The sequence below is a fragment of the Pseudophryne corroboree genome, chromosome 4 (genome assembly GCF_028390025.1).
Source record: "Pseudophryne corroboree isolate aPseCor3 chromosome 4, aPseCor3.hap2, whole genome shotgun sequence".
In the NCBI taxonomy this organism is placed as follows: domain Eukaryota; kingdom Metazoa; phylum Chordata; class Amphibia; order Anura; family Myobatrachidae; genus Pseudophryne; species Pseudophryne corroboree.
The window spans coordinates 846,152,605-846,178,610 of record NC_086447.1 but is presented as its reverse complement, the minus strand read 5'-3'; positions in this window follow the sequence as shown (position 1 = coordinate 846,178,610).

Sequence of the window (26,006 nt, the reverse complement as noted above, 5' to 3'; positions counted from 1 at the left end):
TCCAACAAATGGGGTGCACATTTAGTTGATGATACATGGAGGGGGAACACATGTGAATGCTAATATGTGGATATCACCTGTCGACTATGTGTGTCACTACCTGAAGGTTGTAGAGATGAAGATAAGAAACATATAAAAAATTCATTCACATAACATTTGCGTAATCATTCTTGGGTGTTGATTGAAGTCTTCTCCGGATGGGTGTATTTTTGATGAGGGAAAACAAAGGAGAAACGGGTGAAAGAAACGGACCGTGGAATCACGTCTTATCACAACATTGTCTCTATTGATGGGTCATAAATTAAATCAGTTGCTGTACCAATGCCCCCGCTCCTTGAACTCATCACTTTTGTGCCGTGCTTGCGCCGTGTTAAAATTCGAACACACCTAAATATCAAACCAATAATTATGACAACTCCCAGGATACAAAGGAGTAACTTTCCTACACTCACGATAACATTTTGAGCCCACTCTCCTAAACCTGAGAACCAATTTCGTGGGTTCAACCATGAAACCCAGCCGGTCAGTTCATTACTCACAGCAGTAAGGGTAAGGTTGTGTCTCCTCCGGAACTCCCACTTCAACTGCAAGATATCATCCATCTTTTGATCTATGACCTCGGTTGGGTCATCAGTGCTGTTTGTAATATACGTGCAGCACTTCACACCATACTGAGTTGCCAAAGTGACACAGTACCCGCCTGTCATCGCTGTGATATAATTGAGAACCATCCTGTGCTGGATCAGTTCCATTTTGTAAGCTTGCAACTCCCTTCCTGTATACCTGAAGGTGTCATCATACATCTCGGTGATATTATCTATCAGATTCGCTAGCGCGTGGATATACCTATAATTTATAATTCCTCTGGCGGTACGGGTGATGTCTAACGTGAGTAGGAATTGAATCCCAGTGGATTCGTGGATTAAATTAGAGGCTGCGTGCTCTGTCCTATCTATAAGGTGTCTCTTAACGATGTGTTCATAGTGAGTATGAGTGTAAGGAGCTTGAGCATTGCGGTGAACGTCTTTCATCTTATCATGGGTTATGGTCATTACTTCTGGCAACACTCTTCCAATGTAACACAATCCCTCTGAGTTTGGGGCAAGCCACTTATACGCCTTCCTCCCGCATATGAAATAAGCATCATCGGGGAGAACATATGGGACAGAATATGACATTACCATATTGCAAACTTTCCAAGTGAAAAACCCAATCCCTAGTTCTCTCATCTGTTCAGTACACGTATCAGGCTGTATGATATGCGCACAGTACCCTGGTGATACTTCTCCAACCCGCATGGTCTTACTTCCTAGAGTATACCTATACCGAAAATACCTTCCACCGTCGGTTATTTGGCGTATAAGTTCAGAGTCTACGGGCATTCTATCAGCTCTGTGTGAAAATGCCATGGTCTGGTTATTCCATGACACTTCCCAATTTCCCGGCTTTCGGGAATTGGAAATGTTGAAACATACTAAGGATCTATCCACATGATATTGGTGGAGCTTCAAACTAGGGGGCCTAGAAATATTAAATTTCTTGTCCACCGGTCTCCCACCCCGTAATTTAAGTACCTCATCTATTATTAGAGGGTATGGTACTAGTCCTGACTTGCTCTGACCTTGAGGTACTTGTGAGCACACCCAGCATTTTGTTTGGTTTAAAACCTTGCCCACTAATGAGTGATAGTCCATGTTGATATTAAGGCTGGACTGACATCTCTGGATGCACCCGTCCTCAACTATGTTTTCAGTTTCTACAAATACAATTTTCCTCAGCCAATAACCCTTCACAGTGCCTCCTAGTTTCTATACTACCAGATCGTTTTCTGATACTCGCCTTTGCTCGATGGAGGTGTTGCTCTTGGAATTCTACAAATCCGTCCTTGTCATCAGTACCCATTCCAGATCCTTTCTCGACCTCTCTGATACTCTCACCGAAACAGACTGCTCTGGTCAACAACAGGGTCAACAGGAAAATCCGGAACACAGTCTCTTGGGGTAAGTCCATCTTGTTAAGGGGAGAGAAAAGGGAGCAAGAAGGGGGGGAAAGGAGGGTAATGGGAGATGAATAAAATAATAAAATGGAAAAAGAAATTTGGTGCGACAACCGCCTCTGGTCTTGTAGTTCTCCGTGCTCAGGTGCAGTGACAACAGTCCTGCCTCTCAACCTTCCCGGAACAGACACTCCAGTGATACGATTTCCTCTACACTCTGCTCTTTGTCACGGGTTTTCTCTGGGTCAGCGACCTTCTTACAGTGGGACGAGTGGACCCAAGTCTCTCTTTCGGCAACCTTTAATGCTGTCGTGCTGGTTAGTAAGACTTGGTATGGTCCTTCCCACCTGTCAATGAGGCAACCTGAGCTTAGAAAATTTCGAATCATTACATAATCCCCAGGTTCAATGTCATGACAATTACTGTTTGGTAGGTCAGGAATCACCAGCTTTAGATTTCTGTTTTGATTCCTCAACTGCTGGCTCATCTTAACCATATATTTTACAGTTATCTCATTATTGCATTTCAAATCATCCTGGGGGTCAATCATTACATGGGGTTGTCGACCAAAAAGAATCTCAAAGGGTGATAGGTTAAGGGGGGACCTGGGAGTGGTTCTGATGCTGTACAATACAAGTGGCAAAGCTTCTGGCCACAACAATCCAGTTTCAGCCATCACTTTGCTCAGCTTGTTCTTAATAGTGCTGTTTACTCTTTCCACCTTCGCACTCGCCTGTGGGCGGTACGGAGTATGCAGCTTGCTATTAATCCCCATCAGTTTGCACATAACCTGAAAAACTTCACCTGTAAAATGGGTACCCCTATCGCTTTCAATTATCCTAGGGATACCCTATCTGCACACAAATTCCTGCACAATTTTCTTTGCAGTGAACGTAGCAGTATTTGTGGCAGCGGGGAACGCTTCTACCCAATTTGAAAACACATCAATACAAACTAACACGTATTTTAAATTTCTGCAGGGTGGCAACTGTATGAAATCAATCTGTATTACCTGAAAAGGGCCGTCTGTTGGCGGGATATGGGATGGTTCTGTTGGTATTGACTTTCCAATATTCTTCCTCAAGCAGATAAGACATTGCATTGCTCTCTTACCTGCATGAGAAGAGAATCCTGGCGCGCACCAGTAGGCTCTCACCAGCATACCCTCTTTACCCAGATGAGTCAGACCGTGTGCCGCCTCAGCTAAGCTTGGAAGATATGCTCTGGGGGCTACTGGCTTACCTTGTCCATCTGTCCAGAGTCCTGAGGACTCCTGGCCATACCCCTTTGACCTCCAGACTGCCCTTTCCTGTGGAGAACACAAATTTTGCATTTCACTTAGTTTTTTGTGTATTGACGGTATTGAATATCATCAGTGATGTGATATCTGTTTGTATGGGGGTGCTGGCTGCTGATTTAGCAGCTTCGTCTGCCCGGCTGTTACCAAGTGACACTGGGTCTTGACTGTAAGTGTGGGCTTTGCACTTGATAACAGCCACTCTGTCAGGTTCCTGTTTCGCTGTTTTTATATGGGATGCATGCGCTACAGGTGTGCCAGCTGCCGTCATGAAATTTCTGAGGCGCCATAGGGCCCCGAAATCATGCACTACTCCAAAGACATACCTAGAATCTGTATATATATTGTCTGACTTACCCTTAGCCAATTCACACGCTCTGGTTAGGGCGACCAGCTCAGCAACTTATGCTGAGTGCGGTGGGCCCAGGGGCTCAGCTTCTATGATACCTCTGTCATCTACGACTGCGTATCCAGTACACAGGTCTCCCGAGTCCATCTGTCTGTGGCAACTACCGTCAGTGTAAAAAGTAAAATCTACGCCTTCCAGTGGGTTGTCACTAATGTCGGGTCTTGCAGTGAAAGTTTGGTTCAGATATTCCATACAATCATGTGTGTCAGTGTCTATACTAAATCCTCCTTCACCATCATTCTCATCCTCCACCCTTTGTGCCTGTCCAGGCACACCTGGGAGATAAGTTGCAGGATTTAGTGCGCTGCATCTCTTTATGGTGATGTTTACAGGGGCCATTAGTGCTAATTCCCACCTTGTAAACCGTGCAGATGAGACATGTCTGGTTTGGGCAGAGTTCAGTAAGGCTGACACTGCATGAGGTGTATGGATGGTCAGGTTGTGTCCTAACACTACGTCTTCGCTTTTACTCACTAGCAAAGCTATCGCTGCAACACTTCGCAAGTAAGTGGGGAGAGACCGTGCTACGGTGTCCAACTGTGCACTGTAGTAAGCTACCGGCCTGCTGGCATCACCATGTCTCTGGGTTAGGACACCTGCCGCACACCCAGCACTTTCCGTACCGTACAATTCAAAGGGTTTCCCATAATCTGGCATGCCTAATGCAGGTGCCTGTGATAGGCATTGTTTAAGTTTCTCAAATGCCAGTTCGGACTCATCTGTGTGAGAGATCCGATCTGGTTTGTTCGAGGAGACCATTTCCTGTAAAGGTAAAGCCAGTATGGAGAACCCTGGGATCCAGTTTCGGCAGTACCCACACATTCCAAGGAAAGTGCGGATCTGTTGCTGGGTTTGTGGCAGAGTCATGTCGCGAATCGCCTGTATTCTATCAGCGGTGAGGTGTCTAAGTCCTTGTGTCAAGCAATGTCCCAAATATTTTACCTTGGTCTGGCACAACTGTAACTTATCCTTTGAAACCTTGTGTCCCATATTAGAAAGGTGAAACAGAAGCTGTTTCGTGTCTTTCAAGGATGCTTCGAGTGAATCAGAACACAGCAGTAAGTCATCTACATACTGTATTAATACTGATCCGCTCTCAGGTTGAAAGGATTGTAAACAGTCATGCAAAGCCTGGGAGAAAATACTTGGGCTGTCAATGAAACCTTGGGGTAGGCGAGTCCAGGTGTACTGTACTCCCCTGTATGTGAATGCAAATAAATATTGGCTGTCAGGGTGCAGAGGGACTGAAAAGAAAGCAGAACAGAGGTCAATGACAGTGAAAAATTTCGCAGTAGGGGGAATTTGCATGAGGATGACAGTTGGATTTGGCACTACGGGGAATTGGCTCTCAACTATCTTGTTTATCCCTCTTAGATCCTGCACTAGTCTGTAACCCCTCCCCCCACTCTTTTTCACAGGGAAGATGGGACTATTGGCAGTGCTGGACGTCCTAACTAGGATGCCCTGTTGTAGCAAGCGCTCTATGACTGGGTACACTCCTAATTCCACCTCTGGCTTCAGAGGATACTGTGGGATTTTTGGAGCTATCCTACCATCTTTTACTTGCACTACTACAGGAGCTACATTTGCCATCAATCCAGTGTCTTGTCCATCTTTGGTCCAGAGGGATTCCGGTATCTGGGAGATCATTTCCTCTACCTTGGATGGACATCTGTCTATAACAGCAGAGTGTGACATTAACCTTTGTGGGGTGTCTAACATATCCTGCACTTCCTGAACGTGATTCTCGGGTATATCTAAGAAGACACCCTCAGGAGTACAATATATGACACACCTCATCTTACACAATAAATCTCTCCCAAGTAGATTAGTCGGAGCCGATGCGGCTAGCAGAAAGGAGTGCTTGGTCTGCAAAGGCCCTATTGTAATCTCCGCTGGTCTGCTTAAAGGGTAGTGTTGCACTATTCCTGGTACTCCCATTGCTGAAATTGTTTTACCCGTGGTCTTCATACCTACCGTTGAATTTAACACTGACCTGGCCGCCCCTGTATCTACAAGGAAAGGTAGTGATCTACCAGCTACATCAACTGTGACCTCGGGTTCATTTCCAAGGCTAGCAATCAACTTCACTGGCTGCAGACTACAGGTGTGGCCTAACCCCTATTGTATGTTGTGACCCTCCCGCAGCGTGCTGGCAGCTACAATATGTGAGGGGGGTAGCTGAGAATTTTCAGAGGTCTGCCAGTCCCTCCTAGGTGGGTACCTTCTTGTTTCCCCTGCATGTGGCTTATAACTCCTCCTATGCGATCCCTGATCCCAATTACGTGTGTTATGCTGTGAGTCATGTTCTAGTCTAGGGGTTCGATATACCTTATGTGTGCCTTTATAATTACAGTTCCGTGCGTAATGTCCTTCCTTCTGGCAATTATAACATTTTACTACATACGACATACCATCAGGGGTCTGGAGTTTTGGCTGATGTGACTTCGTTGTCAGGGCTTTTATACTTACTGTCATCAGCTTATCCCCCTGTGACTCCCTGTGCTTAATGATGTTCCGATCGTGCTCGATAGCGGACTCTCTTAATGCAGCCACCGAAATACCTCTCCAGTTAGGTTGAGTGGTTTGTACCCTTGTTCTCAACGTTTCTTTTAACCCGTCCATTAATACTGTCACAGCTACCTCTCTATGATGTACATTTTCCTTAATGTCCTCGATCCCAGTGTATCTAGCCATTTCCTGCAGTGCTCGATGGAAATATTCAGAAGCAGTTTCACCTTCTTTTTGTCTTATGGAAAAGATTTTATTCCATTTGACAACAGTAGGGAAATATACTCCTAATTGTAGATTGATCTGTCGTACATTCTGAGTGTATTCATCAGTGAGAGGTACTTCTACGTCTAATTTACAATCAGCAATAAATTTCACAGGGTCAATATTGGAGGGTAAACATGCCCGTAGCACTGTTCACCAATCTTTGTTTGTGGGTTCGGTGGCGTTACCTAATTCTCTAATAAACCTCTGACATGCGGCTAGATCCTTTCTGGGATCGGGAAATTCAGACATAATTGTCCTCAATTCTGTCCGGGACCAAGGACAATGCATAGCAATGTTCCTGATGGGAGTGACTCCCTGAGCGTCAGTCTTCCCATTGGGGACTGCGATCACCCTGACAGGATTTAGTTCAATTACATCATTCTGAGTTGCTTCTACAATGTGAGGTGCTATTGTCTCTGCATAATGTACGGTACCGTACTTACCTGTGGACACAACCTTACCTGTCCCTCCGCTAGGGGCCTTTGCTACTGCTCTTACTGGTTGGGCCGTGCCCACTTGTGTGTCTTGCATGGTGGCTGCTAGAGAGAGTGCCGATATCGTGCTGGGCTCGTCTTCTTGGTCGCAGTCCTGAGGGAAGTTTAAGATGGGATACAACTTGCACAGGTTAGCATTAATACATTTATCAAGTTCACTCTTATCATATATTAGTATGCCATTGTCTGTAGCCACTTTCTCCCCTGTAATATACGGTGGTGGTGGTGCAGTTGCTATCAGTTTCCTGCTAGGGTTGGAACCGGCTGCGTGAGCTAGTTCCCTCTGCATATCACCCTCTTGTTGCCATAAATGTAAACAGTTTGCGTGTCTGACCCTTTGTTTTCGGGATTTTAACAGACATATCCTAATCCTTAAATTCTGCAACACCTCTGGATTAAAACTGCCTACCTTAGGGAATGGTTCCCTATCTTCCGCAGTCATACGTTCCCATTCATTGCATAAAACCTCTGCATGTGATCCATATTTCTCACACATTATGTACCTCGCCGACCCCTTGGGCCGCGGAATATCAACCTGAACCCTGGTTGATCGTCCCTTACTTGAGCAACTGGCCCCCATATTTTGCAGGTATTGCCTTCTCAGCTAATTCCTACAAAAAACCAAAATACTCAATGTAAGGCAACGGTGAAAGTTCAACGAGTGCTCTCACCGCCCACGTTGGCCAATACACCTAAACACTGTCGTCAGCGCCGGTACGTACCCAACCTAGGGCCCCTGTGTAACCTCTATTCACTGGAAGTATATGGGAGTGACTTACCCTTCCCAGTAAATATTGGTTGTTGGAGATTTCCTGAGTGACCAGTGAAAACTCCCTTAAAATAAAAAACTGTTACACAAATCACGTTTGCGTATGCTACACCTAGCGCTTATGATCCCGCGATTTTACGCAAAGCTCGTAAAAGGGTATCACGTTGAGCTAAGTATTGCACCCACGAACGTGCGGTCCAATCGCACAGCATATAGGTAACTGTTACTTATCCGCCGTACGACCAATGGAATCGTTTTTCAGGCTGCGAAACCTCAGCCAGAGCGTTTCTGAACGGGCCTATATGGGTTCTTCGCTAACCCCCGGGCTGCGATCTCTAAACAAATACCTCGCTGACCTTTGGTCTGCGGTACTCTATACCTTCGCTGACCTTTGGTCTTCGATATCTACTACTTTGCTCCCTTGTATTTTAATCAATGTTAACGTGAGCAAGCCACTCTCACGCCACCAAGTGTCCACTCACCTGGTGTGGTCTCATACGGGATCCCGAATTCCCTGGGTCCACAAAACCTTTTGTTTGCACACTCACGCTCGTTCACTCATATACACTTTGGTTTTTCTGTACAGAAAATTAACTTTCATTCAGATAAAACAGCCTTAGTGCCAGAGGTAATACAGTAAAAAGGTTTTTAAACTAAATATTGGAAACTGAACAATTTGTGCTATTATCGCGTGGCTACCGTCTCGCACTTAAAATAAAACAATGCTATTGTGTGATTTGTACTTAGCGGTCGTACCTTTACGCAGGTTGCGTAAACACGCCACGTGTATATGCCTTTACGTTGCGTACGCAGTCCCGTACTTTGTCCGAGACACGTGTACAAAGGCCGTACGTCCGCAGTACTACAAATCCCACACTTCTATAAATGTAAGCGATATTTAACTATAATCGCTCACTTAACACAACACACAGTTTCTTCTGTATAAACCTTTACAACTAGGCCAGGCTGCGTGTGCGTCTTACACTTACTTCCTTAAATATTAACTATATTTTAACTAAATAGCAACAAATTTTCTCAGTACAGGTCAAAATGAATCTAATAATCGCTACTTATGGCAATAATGCGAGCAGATATGCAAAGTACAAAATACAGGTGCATGCGTGTGTTGTGTGCGCATTTGGCGCCAAAACAGAAATTTACAGACTTTAAAAATAGCTTTTCGTTCTTACCTTACGGATCCCTCCAGCATCCCTACAAACCATGCAGGGCAGACGCTTATCTAATCAGCACTAGTGTATCCACCAACCAGGAGAAGGCTTATGTGGGATACCTTTCCGCCCTTTGCTGATAGATAAAGTCTGCTTTAACCTGCTAGGCTGCGGGTATGAGGAAAAACTGGACGAGCTCCCAATTGATAATGTCGATATTATCTTAACCCATAAAGCTATACCTCTAGATACACTTTTACCATGGAGCCGCTATGGCCGCTAGACTGAATACACGCGCTACGCACTTTGTACGCTATTTGCGTACAGAGTCCTGTACGTGGTACGTACTTAGCGTACACACGCCGCATTGATTGTACAGAGTACGCACAGCGCGCGTACACACAATTGATAACCTTTAAACCTTATTCGTAATGCAATGCAATGTTATTCTTACACTCTAAACCATGTGCTGCAAAGCACTGTAATGATGTTATACTTTAAACCTTAAGTAGTGCTGGCGGTATAAAGTACCCGCAGTGCGTACACCTTATCAATACTTACAAACCTTACACAGTTATATACGCTTTAAACCCTTGCAGGAAAGTGAGGACACAACACCGATATGTAGTTGAAACCACAGGGTTCTAAGGCCACAGTGGATTATTTCAAAAGGTAAAACAGTACAAATCATACACTACAGGCTAACAAGATAAATCTAAAACAGAATAATGGCTACAGTCAATGTACATACGTGAGAATGTTCGCAAGCGCAACCTGGACCAGTCCTCCGCTTATCAGGTAGAAAGCGTTCAGAGTCTTCTGACCGGCCAGGCAACAACGGGCTTTTTATACACAACTTGCAAACGCAATACAATGGTCACTGTAATCTCATTGTCCATTGGACACAGAGATATGTCTTTACATTACAGGAGAGGTCATAGGTTGATTTGAAAAGGTGGGCGATGTCTTTCTCAACTGCTCTTGGGGGTGGTATCCTCTGGATTCCCGCCGCATACATAATATACAGTAAATACAGTTAATATCTATATTCTACTTTTGCACATAACTATATGCAGGAACATGCAATCTTTCTCTAACCAACACCGGAATGTTACCCTTAAAATACCCTATAGCTGGATACTAGACATCACCTTCCAACCTTTATCTGACCCTTCCTTTCATGCAAAGGCGAATCCCTTAGTCCTGGAACTGTTTAAACTCTTGATATTCGCTGATGTGGTGCAAGGGAGCTATATCTAAAATGTACACTATTCGGGTTAAATGTGTAATGTTCTAATAACCCTCTACCTGCTCACAAACTCCGCCGTAAATACCCATACCACGCGCAGGAACGCGGGAGCAATCATACGCAAATTGCGGATATCTGCACGCACGGCGGACCAAGTGCACGCACGGCGGACCTAGTGCACGCGCAGCGGGCATGTGCATGGGGTTAGTACATGGTGTATGCATTACAATATTTTTCGACTTTGACACAACATTACATGTTGGTTCTTCTTGATGACTGGAGAGGAAAATCCCAATCTTAGGCTAATCAAAACAGAGAGGCAACATTAGTTGGATCCCTATTTCTAAATGAGTATACTCTTATCCAATATGTTTTTATATGTTTCTTTTGATATGTTTTTATATGTTTCTATCACTTCTGATGATTTATTAGCATAATATTTAGTTAAAGTAATTATCTTCCAAAACTTCTCCGACCTTTATCCCCATCTAAAAGTTTGGAAACAACAGGAAAAATTAGAGACATTTGTTTAGGAGGTCAATGTGTTTTTCAGAAAGCTCCTTCTTGGAAAAAGTTATCATTGTCAAACAGGTTTCCTTATTTATTTTCATCTGCAAGTTCTCTTTGTGTGTTTTGGAAAGTCTTTCAGGTCACAAAAGTCTTTGATCTCTAATACTCCCCTACCTCATCTTGAACTTTTCATATGAAGGGAGAGTCTACTTGGTGCTGTCTTGGTTATTGTTTTAATGTGGTTGCTGTGACAGAGACTATTTTAATTAGAAGGCCTCTAGTCACCATCCAGTGGTGCAAGCAAAAAAAAAAGCAACAAAGTTAGACCTTATTTCAAGGTACTGTGCTCAGTGTGGGTCTTCTGATACGCCTTTTCCACCAAACTTATTACCCGGGTTACTGCTGGAGCAACCCAGGTTAAGGTTTGGTGGGAAAAGATCAAAATGACCCGGGATGTATTACCGGGGAATCGACATTGTAGCTACCAGGGTCGAACCTTGCACCAACCTGGGTAGCCTGCTGTGTGAATGGTGTGACCCGGGTCAAGTAACCTAGGTCATGCTAATAACATACAGAGAGTCGAATCACCCGCCCTTGGGATGATGTTATCTTTAAGCACCTGCAGAGGGAAGACAGGGCAATAACCTGCATCCAGCCACAAGTATTAATGGGGTTTCAAGCTGCTGTGACATGGCTTGAAACTTGTCAGACATGGGTTTTTGGTGGAAAAGGGGTATTATTGTGCTGGTCAATGTGCATTCACATACACAAATTGTCCATAACAGTAAGTGTTTGTAAATGAAAAGCTGAACAACACCAGTAAACAAGTTTTTGAATGTTTAACTTAAAAACTTGCACATTCATTATGCTCTAGTCTAAATACCTTCTTTCCCAAACACACCATGTACCTTAAATGATTGTACTTTATTGCACTCCATGGTATTCTCTCCAAAGCAAATACATAATTAATTCTCCCTGCACCCCACCCCTCTGTACACTTTGCCACCTCAATTATCTACTCACCTCTTATTAACACTCATGAGCTTCTTACTTACTTTGACAATAACATCCACAACCTGCCATCATAAAAAACATTCACAAACCTCCTACAACTATATTTATTTCTCTCTCTTACTTTTGTTAGCTGGTGACATTTCACCAAACCCAGGCCCCATACACTTGCCCCACTCACATTCACCTGATTCACAGCAATACAGAAATCCAGCTAAGCTCATAAACATCACATGTCTCCCAACACTCTCCAAATTTTTAAAATGTGGCTTATGGAATGTACAATAACAAATGTTATTGCACAAATGTTCGTAACAAATGAACATCCGTTCATGACCTCTTGATTCTTGATATCTAACAACTTCAACCTGCTGGCTATAATAGAAACAAAGCTCACACAATCAGACACGGCCTCCCCTGCAGTACGGTCACATGGTAGTCTCTACTTCACACACCTCCAAGCCTGGTAACAGTAAAGGAGGTGGGGTTGGATAATTACTATCCCAATCTTTCGCATACACAGTTCTACAACAGGTTCCATCACTCACATTTACATCATTTGAAGTACATTCACTCAGAATGTACACTCCTTTATCTCTGCATGTTGCAGCTATCTATCGCCCACCTGGGCAACCCAAACAATTTTCTAGAAGATTTATCTGCCTGGCTCCTTTACTTCTTAATCTCTGACATCCCCACTATCATCATGGATGAATTAAATATTGCTATTGATAGTCCAAAATCTGCTACTTATGCCTCCAATGTACTCCCTTTCTCTCTCGGCCTTTCCCAATGGACTGACTCCTCTGCTCATCAGGAGGGCCACTGCCTTGATCTAGTATTCAAGCATATATAGTGGCAGATGCTCAATTAGCTTAATGATATCATTCAGGTGCTTGAAAGGGAGGGGTTTTTCTAAGCAGTAAAAAAACACATTTTGTTTTCCCCAGCACCCTGAATAATAGCAGTAACCAGATTTAAATCCCATGAAATATCTTAGAATTCAGAGATTTTGGTTACATATATCTGTGCAAATGTATTTATTAGCCCCCAATCCACATCAAGGCCTTGACGTGGCTTGGGGCTTATACATACATTTGTGCAGATATATGTAACCAAGATCTCTGAAATCCCATACAATATTTTAGAATTCAATCTGGTTACTGCTATTATTCAGGGTGCTGGGGGAAATAAAATGTGTTTTTTTCTGCTTAGTAAAACCCCTCCCTTTCAAGCACCTGAATGATATCACTAAGCTAATTGAGCATCTGCCACTATATATGCTTGTTGTGAGAGGCAGAAAGGGCAATGCATTAGGAGGAGATGCAGGTCCTGATATGCCATATAGAGCATTATGGGGTTGCTCCAAGGTAGATAGCTCTTAGCTTTGATATATTATAGCAGGGAGCCATTATCATGTTGCTCCTTGCTGGTTAATCATAGACCCAGATTAGGGTTGTGGAGGTGCGGGATGTGGTGCCCCTGGATTGGCTGAACTGGATGGCTTTAGTGTGGCATACCCTTACACTTTATTAACACTTATCACATACTAATTTCTTTAACACTATTTCTTATGTTAATTACATCTAATTTTTGTATCACTTTCTCTGTAGCTTCGGCTTCTTAACACTAATCTATTAACATTATAGTTTTTTCACTGGTATGCTGCCCTGGGCTGTCTGGCTTATGCTGAATTTTGGGGTGCCATGCCCTGCACTTAGATATAGCGCTAGGGACCCCCAGTGGCATCAGAAGGCGGGTGCGGGGGGTGCAGCCCGCACCTGGGTGTCCCCCTTGGATGGGGTGACACCAAAGTGCCAGCTCTTCTGTAGTGACAGGAACCCAGTGCTGCAGTGAGATAAACTCCTGCAGCACTCGGCTCTTGTCACAGAGAAGAGCCAGCACTGCACGCTGAGCAGTCTCTGGGGGCAGCCAGCATTTTCAGAGAAGCTAGACATGCCCACTGAGCAAAGAAAAAAAAGATCTGAGATGCCACGCCACTTTTGATTTAGGCCACGTCCCCTTTTTGGGCGCCCGCGGCTCCGGCGGTAAGGGTGTGTGTGATAATACAGAGTGTGCTTCGGGTGTCACCACACCCGGTGACGCCTCTGCGGACCCCCAATATATACAGAGAAGCCTTGATGCGGCTTGGGGCTTATACATACATTTGCGCAGATATATGTAACCAAGATCTCTGAATTCTAAGATATTGTATGGGATTTAAATCTGGTTACTGCTATTATTCAGGGTGCTGGGGGAAACAAAAGTGTTTTTTTTCATGCATTGATCTAGTAATAACCAGACTATGCTCAGTTTCTGAATTCACTTACACCCCTTTCCCTCACTCAGATCACAACCTTATCTCCTCCATTACTTGAAAGTCAGTGTCACTGAAAGTCCTCCAATCCTCCTCCAACTTGCAGAAATATTAACGCTATTAAGTTTCAAGAGCTTTCCACCTCACTCCAACAACTGCTTTCACCTATTTCTGCATTTACTTCTGAGGCGGCTGTATCACACCTAAACCAGGCTCTAGAAATAGCACTTGATGAAGTGGCTCCAGCTAACCATCACACTCCACGTAGGACTAGATGCCAACCTGACACTCTAAATTAACAAGACACCTACAAAAAATGTCACATAAAGTTAGTGGTTTAAATCTCATATTCCAAATGACTTCCTCACATAAGACTGTCTACCACTATTATCGTAATGCCCTGAACACTGCCAAACAAACATATTTCAAACATATTTCAAAACTCTCATCTTTGCTCAAGCCTCTACTTTTTAATACATTTAAATCACTTCTCAACCCTCCCTCACCCAACCCACCAGCCACTATCAAGGCGCAAAATCTTGCTTCCTACTTCAAGGACAAGATTGATAAGATCCAAGATGAAATGGTATGCTTTTCCTCAGTCAGTGACCTACTCAATAACCCACCTGAACCCTCAGGCACTTTCTCTTCATTTGATCCCACAAATGAAGATGAAGTATCAACACTTTTCTAATCCTGCTACCCTACTATCTCTTCTCTTGATCCTATACCCTCACAAATAAGTACATCTATTTCTCCTGTGCTCATCCCAACCTTAACTAACATCTGTAATCTCTCTCTCTACTGGTATCTTTCCTTCACTGTTCAAGCATGCAGTGATTACTCTTATTCTGAAAAAACTAAATTCTGACCCTGTCTCTCAAACTACTTGCATATCTCTCAGCTCCAATGTCCATCCAAGCTACTTGAGAAACTTCCCTAGACTCGCCTCACACACTTTCTTAACTCACACAACTTATTGGACATACACATCAGCCAGGCTTTCATTCCCAACACTCCACAGAGACAGCTAAAGTAGTGAATGATCTGGTCACTGTGAAGTCTAAAGGCCATTACTTCATTACTCACTTCTTATTCTTCTAGATCTCTCTGATGCTTTTGACACTGTTGACCACTCTCTTCTCATACAAACACTACAATCCCTAGGTCTACAGGACACAACCCTTTCTTTGTTCCTATCCTACCTATCTAATTGCTCCTTCAGTGTCCGCTTCTCTGAATCCACCTCCTCTCCGCTACCTCTTTCAGTTGGAGTACCGCAAGGCTTAGTCTTAGATCCTCTGCTTTTCTCAATCTATACCTCATCTCTTGGTAAACTAATCAGCTCTTTTGGATTTCAGTATCATCTGTACGCAGATGATACTTAAATCTACCTACCCTCTTCTGACTTGTCTCTATCTGTATTGGTCCGTGTCACTGAATGCCTCTCTGCTGTTTCATCTTGGATGTTATCTCGCCACCTCAAACGTAATATTTCCAAAACAGAGTTAAAATTCTATTTCCACCGGCCTAAAGTAGTTACCAACCTGATATCTCTATCACTGTTGAGAACTCGACAATCAACCCTACCCCACAAGCTCGCTGCCTAGGTGTCATCCTTGACTCTGAACTGTCCTTTGTTCCCCACATTCAATCTGTCTCAAAATCATGTTACATGCATCTAAATAACATATCCAAAATACAACCATACCTTACACCAGACACTGCAAAAACTGTAATCCACGCTCTCATTATCTCCCGCATTGATTATTGCAATAGTCTTCTTACTGGTCCTACCAAAAAAAGACTCTCACCACTACAATCCATTCTGCATGCCGCTGCGAGGCTAATCTTCCTCGCTAGACGTTCATTGTCTACAGATCCACTATGTCAGTCCCTCCATTGGTTACCTGTATTCTACCGTATTCAATATAAAATATTTCTACTCAGACACAAGGCCATTATCCAAACTACACCCATATACATCTCTTTGCTTATCTCAAAATATCTCCCAACCCCACCACAAGATCTAGGTCTCTCATCCACTCATCCATACTTACTCCCATGCATGATTGAAGGACTTTCTTCGTGCTGCACCCACTCTGTGGAATGCCCTATCACGCACAATAAGACTCTCCTCTAGTCTCTAAATCTTCAAGCGTTCCCTGAAAACTCACCTAGTCAGACAAGCTTATCAAATTCATGCAATAGATAACACCTATCCTTGTGTATCAATGCCTATTTCCCTATAGATTATAAGCTTGCGAGCAGGGCCTTCCTACTTCTGACTGTCTGTTGTTACCCAGTTTTGTTTTATCATTGTGTCCAAATGTAAAGTGCAACAGAATTTGCTGCGCTATATAAGAAATGATTAATACATAATAAATAAATAAATAATTATTGAGTTGGTATCCAGCACATTACCATCGTTAAGACAAAGGGGGTAATTCCGAGTTGATCACAGCAGGAACTTTGTTAGCAGTTGGACAAAACCATGTGCACTGCAGGGGAGGCAGATATAACATGTGCAGAGAGAGTTAGATTTGGGTGTGGTGAGTTCAATCTGCAATCTAAATTGCAGTGTAAAAATAAAGCAGCCGGTATTTACCCTGCACAGAAACAAAATAACCCACCCAAATCTAACTCTCTCTGCACATGTTATATCTGCCTCCCCTGCAGTGCACATGGGGGGTAATTCCAAGTTGATCGCAGCAGGAAATTTTTTAGCAGTTGGACAAAACCATGTGCACTGCAGGGGGGGCAGATATAACATGTGCAGAGAGAGTTAGATTTGGGTGGGTTATTTTGTTTCTGTGCAGGGTAAATACCGGCTGCTTTATTTTTACACTGCAAATTAGATTGCAGATTGAACACACCCCACCCAAATCTAACTCTCTCTGCACATGTTATATCTGCCTCCCCTGCAGTGCACATGGTTTTGCCCAACTGCTAATAAAAATCCTGCTGCAATCAACTCAGAATTACCCCCAAAGTGAGAGGAAATCCACACCTAATTGACTGGCCCCCTGTATTTCTTATGACTGTATATCTTTCATTAAATCCTGACGTGTAAATAATAAATTTTTTTGGTGGTTCTTCCCTGAATTCCTTCATAGTTCATTCTAGTTTCTAAGGATTTTTCTGTATCTGAATAATCTAGGGTACTGATTTTCAACCTTTGACAACTCACGGCACACTTAACAAGATTTAAATATTGCCAAGGCACACTCAGATATAATGGAGATGCATGGTGCAGTTGCGTGTCCTAGGATGTCATGTCGCAGCTTCTCCATAGGTAATGCCTGACCCACATCTGAGAAAGCCAGAAGAGCACAACACTGCCCGGGCCCAAAATTAGATCTGGCTCTGCAACCACTAAACCCACCAGTATTGATCGTTCCAGGGCCGCAGTAGCGACAAAACTGACCGGCCTGGCTCTGCTTCTATGGCGACACACCTGGAGACTGCTCAGGGCACACTGCTTTAGTAGCTGGTTTAGTAGCTAAATCACAGAAATATTGCTTAGGTTAGTACATATAGCCATAAACCTGACAAAGTACTCTATAAAATTTAGGGGTTAATTAAATTTGCAGCAATGGCAGAGATACCTGTGATGCAATGCCCCCTATTGTGCCCAGGGCCGTCTTAACAGCAGTGTAGGCCCCTGGGCACAGCAATGCACTGGGGCCCCTACCCATCCTCCAGCTGTAGGGATGGGGGGTGCTATCAGCGGCAGGGATGTGCAGTCAGGTGAGGCAGTGCCTCCCCTGTCATTAATGATTACAATAATACAAAGAAGATACCTATGACACATATTCAGTGTCATAACTTAGTATTCTCTTTATATTATTCTAATCTTTGCAATGCATTAAACTAGTTTGGGAGGCACTGATAGCAGTGACTCCCATTGAAAATGGGAACGAGGATACAGCAGGTGGGCGGGGCCAAGCACTAGGCTGTAAACTATAGAAGTTTATAGACCTATAGAAGTGCCTCGCTGACAGGGATGGGCTTTCAGCCAACATCAAAGCACATCCTTGGATCCAGTGCAGGATCTGCTGGTCCAGTCACCCATAAGCGGTGGCAGGACAAGGGATTTGGAGCTTCCAATAATCAGCTCTCTACTCCTCACCCCTGATCATCTACTGCTGGTGGTGGCAGGAGCCGCCCGTACCTGGTGATCTCCATTACCCCGCAGATGCAGCTGCCAGCACCGGGGGTTGGGGAGAGGCAGGCGCAGCAGCTAATCTTCGGCAGCAGGTACATAGGTGGCGCCGGGAAGCTCAGAGCACCATGCAGTGGCGGCAGGCGCTCTCCTCCTTTCAGGCAGCAGAGCAGACTCAGCAGCAACACCGGACCTGCTACACTCTCCCACCGGTGGCTCTAAGCAGGACCCAGGTGAGAGGGGCTGGGGGAAGGAGGTGACTGACTGGAAGTAGTGTAGGCAGGGGATAGCTCACCCCCACATCAGAGACAGGGGGCATTACTTGTAACTGGCACTATAGGACGCATTACTTGTAACTGCTGCTATAGGACGCATTACTTGTAACTTGCACTACAGGACGCATTACGTATGTAACTGGCACTACAGGACGCATTATGTAAATGTTATCTGCTGTTCCTAAAAAGTGAGCTGAGGTTTGTGTTCTTGTGCTACTGGGAATGTACTGGAGAAGAAAGGGCCTCCCCAGCCATTGACCTAACCGCATGTCACTGATCAGTGGCAGTTTGGATGTCCTGCAGGCGGTAGGGGGTGTTCTATCTTCCGCTCAGCAAGTAGAACCTGGAGCAGTAATTTCTGCTAATTACTTCTTTACTGCACAGATGGGGTGGGAGGGAGAACACTAAACTGTAGAAGGGGTATCGGGCTGAATGATGCCACCCCGGTACATGACTTCCAGCGTGGTAGGGGGTGTTTAATATGGGATCCGGTCTGAAGATCGACAGTGTCTAGGTCGACAATGTTTAGGTCGACCACTATAGGTCGACAGTCACTAGGTCAACATGGATGGAAGGTCGACAGGGTTTGTAGGTCGACATGTGCTAGGTCGACAGGTCTAAAGGTCGACATGAGTTTTTCACATTTTTTTTCTTTTTTTGAATTTTTTTCATACTTAACGATCCACGTGAACTACGATTGGAATGGTAAAGTGTGCCGAGCGAAGCGGTAGCAGAGCGAAGGCACCATGCCCGAAGCATGGCGAGCGAAGCGAGCCATGCGAGGGGACGCGGTGCACTAATTTGGGATCCCGGTCACTCTACGAAGAAAACGACACCAAAAATAAATAAAAAATCCTCATGTCGACCTTTAGACCTGTCGACTTAGCACATGTCGACCTAGAAACCCTGTCGACCTTCCATCCATGTCGACCTAGTGACTGTCAACCTATAGTGGTCGACCTAAACATTGTCGACCTAGACACTGTCGATTTGATGAACAACACCCGTTTAATACGTACGGGAGGGGTGGATAGTGGAGTGGGCTTAAAGTTAATAGTCATCATTTTCTGGTGGGAGTGCAGTTTTCTTGACTGCAGATATCCCCAGTTCCAGGAAACTGATTTCTTAGCTTTGAATGGGATAAAAAAAACTAGAGAGTCCCACCTTTCAGGGGGTATTGGAGACTTTGGGATCAGAGTTCAGGAGCCAGAACGACCCACCAATGAAAATATAAAACTGCATAAAAGGTGTGGGGGGCTGGAGCAGAGACCAGCTGCTGGAAGGCTGATATCTCTAGTTCTGGGCACAGTAGAGACAAACTGCGAGTGTCCACAGAAAGGGGAGAGTCTCAGCTTTTGGAGTACACCCTCAGAAAAACTCTAAGTCAGAGACAACTTGAGATATCTGGCTGGAAAGAGCAATTAACAGGCTTGGATAGGAACCACTGCTTTGAAGTCTGATATCTCTGGTTCCCCAGGGTCCATTTTCAAAAATCTGGTACCCCTGGAAAGAGGAGACCCTCAGCATTCATCCTAAAGCCCTTATACTCCTGGGGCCCTTGGGCAAGTGCCCATTGAGCTCATATGAAAAGACGGCCCTTATTGTGCCACATGTTGTAACCCCCTGGGGAGATTTGGAGTATCACTGCTGATGTCCCAATGTCATTGCAAATTGCAATTGTACATGGTGAGCAAAACCCAAAATTCACCACTAACTGAATTGACTCCTTAGAGGATAACTATACCTGGGTAACCTCTTATTCCAGTGGTGTCCGGTCTTTAGGTCAACAGTAAAATAGGGTGGCCACCATTGGTTGCTGGTTAACATGCATTGGTCAAAAAGTTGTCATGGTCAAAAAGTTGACATGACAATGGTCGAAACATCACATGGTCAACATGAGTTTTTCCAATTTTTTTAAAATTTTTATTACTTTTTCATACTTTTATATCCATGTGGACTATGATTGGGAATGGTACCCTGTGCTGACTAAGTCATCTGAGTGGTGTTCTGGTGAGTATACCTGCCCCAACCCAGGCTTGGACTGGCCCACAGGGGTACAGGGAAAACCACCGGTGGGCCCTACTGGCTGGGGGCCCACCTCCTGCTCCAAGGATCAGGTTCCAGTCTGTGCACTTGAATTATACATTATATACATATTACCTTATACTGTACTATGGTGTATTTTCTACAGTGCATTGCTGTTATTAATCTGTTATTAATCTGGTACATTTCATTGATGCAGCATCTTAATTTACTGTATATATTTATGAAGGGGCCCAGACATTGCACTCTCTAATGGCTAGTCAAACCAATGAGGTGGCAAGCCACTCCCCCTCTGCAGACTGGCCACACCCGAACATGGGCCCCTACCACTGCATTCCCCCGGTGGGCCCTACATGCCCCAGTCCGACACTGCCCCAACCCCAGGGCCGGTGGAAGGTTTCTTGACATCCTAGGCAAAACTTCAGCCTGCTGTCCCCCACCCACCCCAAACCACACACCATTACCCACTTTCCAGCTCCTCAGGTGAATGTGTGGAGGTGCAAAATAACCAAAGGTTAAGGGTCAGGCGCTTTATCAGGGCTGGTTCACTAATCAGCCGCCACCAAGGTAGGATTAGTCACTCCTACAATTATACATACACAGAAAAAAGGAAAAAAAGACCTTGAAAAAGCTGCTAAGCCTGGCAGCGAAACGCGTTGTATGGCTTTTTTTGGTCACCCCTATCTGCAGGACTATCTTTTGGTGTACATGCTGAACTTTCTTTGGATTGGACTTCTTCATCTATATGGACCATCTCCTACTACAAATCCGTTACAGACTGCATTATTGAAGACAACCGTAGCTCTGGTGAGGACCCTTACTGAAACTATCTTATTAGGACTATCCTCCAGCGGGTGTTATACAGTCGGATACGGTACATTGGACTGTGCTGTCAGTTCCTAAGGAGTTACTAACTGTCCTTTGTACTTTATAAGCCATCCAGTATTTAATTGGCCGATCTGCAAAAATTGGGGTGACCTTCTTAAATTATTTTTTATTTATTTTTCATGTGTTGTATGTGTATTTATAATTAAATTTATATTAAATTTTAATGCACCGGTACAGACAATCCAAGTTATTTAAATATTAGCGCTGCCTTTTTTCCCTTTTTTCTGAATGCGTGGAGGTAGCATCTTAGAAGTTCATCAGTCGCCATCTGAATTAAATTTAACAAGGATGCATCTCTCAGAGATTTTCTTAATATTGTGATCCAAACTCAGGGCTGCCCCCTCGGATCCTGGCATCTTAGGCAGCTGCCTAACACTGCCTAATGGTAGAGCCGGCCCTGCCTAACCTCAATCCTAAACAACCCCCCCGTAACTCAACTCTAACCAGCCCCTAGTGCCTAACCCTTACCTCTCTAACCCTCCCGTCATCTAACCTTTATGTTGCGATTATGACAATATGGGCTTTTCTGAGAATGTTGAGACGTTGCCTGTCGACATTTTAACAAAGTCAACCTCATAACTGTCAACATTTTTATTGTAGACCTAATTACTACATCCCATCGTCTGTTGTTCAACCTTACATTCGCTCTCTCCATTAGGGATAATGTTGACCGCATTATAACTAATGGAGAGCTATCTAGGATTATAGGGAGCCTTTATAATTACACGCAATGTGTGGTTAAGTGAGAATCGCTATTAGAGACCTGACTAAGGTGTAATCGCAGCAAGGGGGGCTACAGAAGGATCACAGTAGCATCGACAATTATATCATAACATAAGCTATAATTGTAATCACACAGAAAGAACAAAAGAGTGACAGTGGGAGTCTGCCTGGTGATTGTGAACGGATGCAAAAATAAATCACACATCTGATTATACATATTATGGAGCGGCGTGTGGGAGAGTTCAGTGTTTACATTTATATTGCAAAGGTGAATTAAGTCAATGTTGTGCGCTCAAGCTTCACGGAACTATATCTACCAGCAGACTATGATAGAAAATACAATACTGTAATACAATACTGTAGGAGTGTTTACATGATATAGGCAAGATATATATATATATATGGGCTGATTATCAAGGAGTGATATTCTTGTAATCGCTTGTTCTGAATGATAAATGGTGGTCCAGCCAATCAGCTTCTAAAGGGGGGTACACACGGAGAGATCTGGGCTTAAAATCTAAGCAATCTGACTAGATTGCGTAGAAGTTAAGCATGGATTTCTCTGTGTGCATGCCCCACAGCAATAGCGATGCGCGGCCCCACGTGTCGCTATCGCCGGCACTAGTTTGGCCTGCATGCAGGCTCAATCTAGCACACCGCTCATTTCAGCTCTGGGTGAAATGAGCGCCCCTTCACCCCCCCCCCCCCCTCGCTTAGCACACATCACGCTGTGCTGAGCGGGGGGAGAGATGTGTGCTGAGCGCTCGTGCTATATCGCTCAGCACACATTCCTGGGGAAATCTCCCCGTGTGTACGGAGCTTAACTGTCATGTGTTTGAAGAATATTTATGAGCTGATTAGCTGGAGCACTCTTTATCATTTATAACGAGTGATAAAAGGAATATCTCTTGTTGCTAAATCTGCCCCATATTTTCTTGCTCATTTTACTGAATATCTTGTATTTTCCTCACTTTAAAAATACTGTATTATGGATCTTGTTCAGGTTTGTTAGCAAACCAAAAAAGTTAGCAATTGGGCAAAATCATGTTGCACTGCAGGTGAGGCAGATGTAACATGTGCAGAGAGAGTTAGATTTGGGTGGGGTGCAGGGCCGGATTAAGCCTTGGGGATGCCCGGGGCACACAAGACAGGGGGGCCCCGATGGAAGGTTGGGGATGTATATTAAATTGTGCATAACTCCCAACATGTCCTATTCCAGGAGGGACAAAATGCTCTCTACCTGGACATCCCCCTATATGAATGGCGTCACCTGTGTTTATAAGAAAGGTACTTCAACACAGGTGATTGCAATCATAAATTAAGAAGGAAGTCCAGGTAGAGAGCATTTTGTCCCTCCCAGAATCGGTCAAGGTGGGATGTATAAATTATGTATATTTCATTTAAACCAATGGTGTATATTAGTTTTAACTGATATTTTAATAATGCCTGGGTACTGTTTATAGCTCCACCTTATTAAAAGACGACTATTTTATAAACCTTTCTTGTAGTGGAACAAGACAACTCAACCTTAAAATACACATACAAAAATCAAATAATTTATCTTGTCACATGCAAGAATAGCAGCAGCCTCTGTACTACTTACACACTGAGACAGGACTCAGGAGTACTCTCTGTGTGTCTCTATCTCTAGACCCAAATGGTTTAGTTGCATAACAGTTTACACAGGACTCAGACACCCAGATGGGGAGAAGAAGCTGGGATCCCTGTGTCACTTACAGCTCTCTCCATCCTCCTATCTCTCTTCCAGTCAGAAAGCTCTGTCGGTAGCTCATGAAACGTAATATTCCTGTGTCTCTGCCTGCACTGCATACTGTCCTGCTCGCAGTCTGGCTGCTGGTTCTGCTGCTTCTTAAAAGGGAATGCTAATGATGCCAGTGTGCTCTGGCCAGGAGGGGGGGGAGGGGGGGGGGGGGGGGAATGACGACCCTGACATAGGGGGGCCCGGGGTACATTATGCCCTCATCCCCTCCTTAATCTGGCTATGGTGGGGGGTGTTCAAACTGAAATCTAAATTGCAGTGTAGAAATAAAGAAGCCAGTATTTACCCTGCACAGAAACAATATAACCCACCCATAACTAAATCTCTCTGCACATGTTACATCTGCCCCACCTGCAAAGCAGCATAGTTTTGCTCAATTGCTAACTTTTTTGGTTTGATAACTAACCTAAATAACCCCCTATGTGTGGTTATGCTTGACTGTAAAGCACCTTGAGGCTGATTGGAGAAAAACACTAAATATATAAAATTATAATTGTTATTATTATTATTTATGCCACAGCTCTATAAATGTAGTATTACTGTTAACAGAGTGTTTTGGGCTATCTGGTGCAGTGATGTCAGTCCACACGCTTTGTGACTTAAACAGTAACTTTATTTAGTGAACACAGGTGACTCAGATGTAACACTGATAGCGGTAATCAGGAGCCCATATATCACACAAGGTAACAGCATTAGGTAGTGGTACTTATCAGGAGATGTCTGTGGAGGTGAAGCATGGAGGACTGCACAGCCGTGCAGTCTGACTCCCACTGTAGAGAAGATGGTGCATGCACTGGAACACTGTGAGTCTCTGTAGCTGAGATCTGCCCCCAGTATCAGCTCTGCACACTTGTACACCAGGACTCTGTCTCTCAGTCTCTCTGTGTCACACTCTCCTCACTCTCTGAGATGGAGGAATGGGAATTTACATCATATGACCCTGCCTCCGAGTGACTCCTGGCACTAGAGGTCTAACACTAGGGGATGCTCCCATAGACTGGTAGTCAAAAGGAGGCAGGTAGAGTACGCCATATCCTAACACTCCCCCTCGATCAACACTGTCTCCTGTCACAAGTCTAAAAAATTACATCTTATCAAACAAATCAATGAAGTCACTCCTGTAACCGAAAACATAAGGTGAAGCAAAAAACATTAAGAATAAATCAACATTAACCACATTCTAGTCCACATTCCATCAGGAATGCAAGTAGCGAGTGTGATGACAGTCCTTTTGGGGATACTGAATATTTGCAAAAACCGGTCTTCAAAATGTTGTTTTGCAATCAATCTTGAATTAGGACCATAATACAATAAATGTCTATAGTGCAGACATGATTGCTCTGGAAGTATTTTTAAAGGCAGCAGACATAGAGCAAACACAACAGCAATTTGCTTGTGGGATATCTCATATACAGCATTTTACAAATGTCAACATTTTCTTGCTGTCAGCTATATAAATGTATATAATTAAATGTAAAATGTAAAAATCTATCCTAGACATTTTCTCAGTTTGAAACTCATTTTCCCGGGAGTGTAGTTATAGTGTATAGCAATTTCCACGGACATGATAAGCACGGCATATAGTAATGTGCTGCATTATTGCCTGGTGGTTTGGGGTTTTATATGGGGGTGGTAGAGCCTATTGTATTTGTTTTGCTGCATGTTTCTGTGTTTGTAAATGAGTCCCACTGTGTTTGTATGCACTAACTAATTGTTAAACCTCCTAATGATAATGTGTGGACCCTTATTCCAAAAGTAAAGCATTCAATACCTTTACTACCAAGAAATAATGACACGGAGACTTGAATTTGGCAGACAATTGTTAGCTATTTATTGTACCCTAACCATTAGAAGAAACCTGTAAAGTAAAATTTTAGTTAACATGCCGATTCAGCCGGCATATGGTGGCAGAAAAAAGAACGTCTATATTCCACTGACGATAACCTCAAAAAACATTAAAACCCAAACAATCCTAATTTACCACAAACCATACATAGGTAATAGGTGCCCGACTCAGACCTCCACGCTGACTGCCCACCCTGATGGGTGATGACGCTGCCCCCTGATGGGTGATCTAGCGGCCTTAAAAGTCAATGGAGGTGAGTGCACCTAAACCACACCAATACTGTAAAA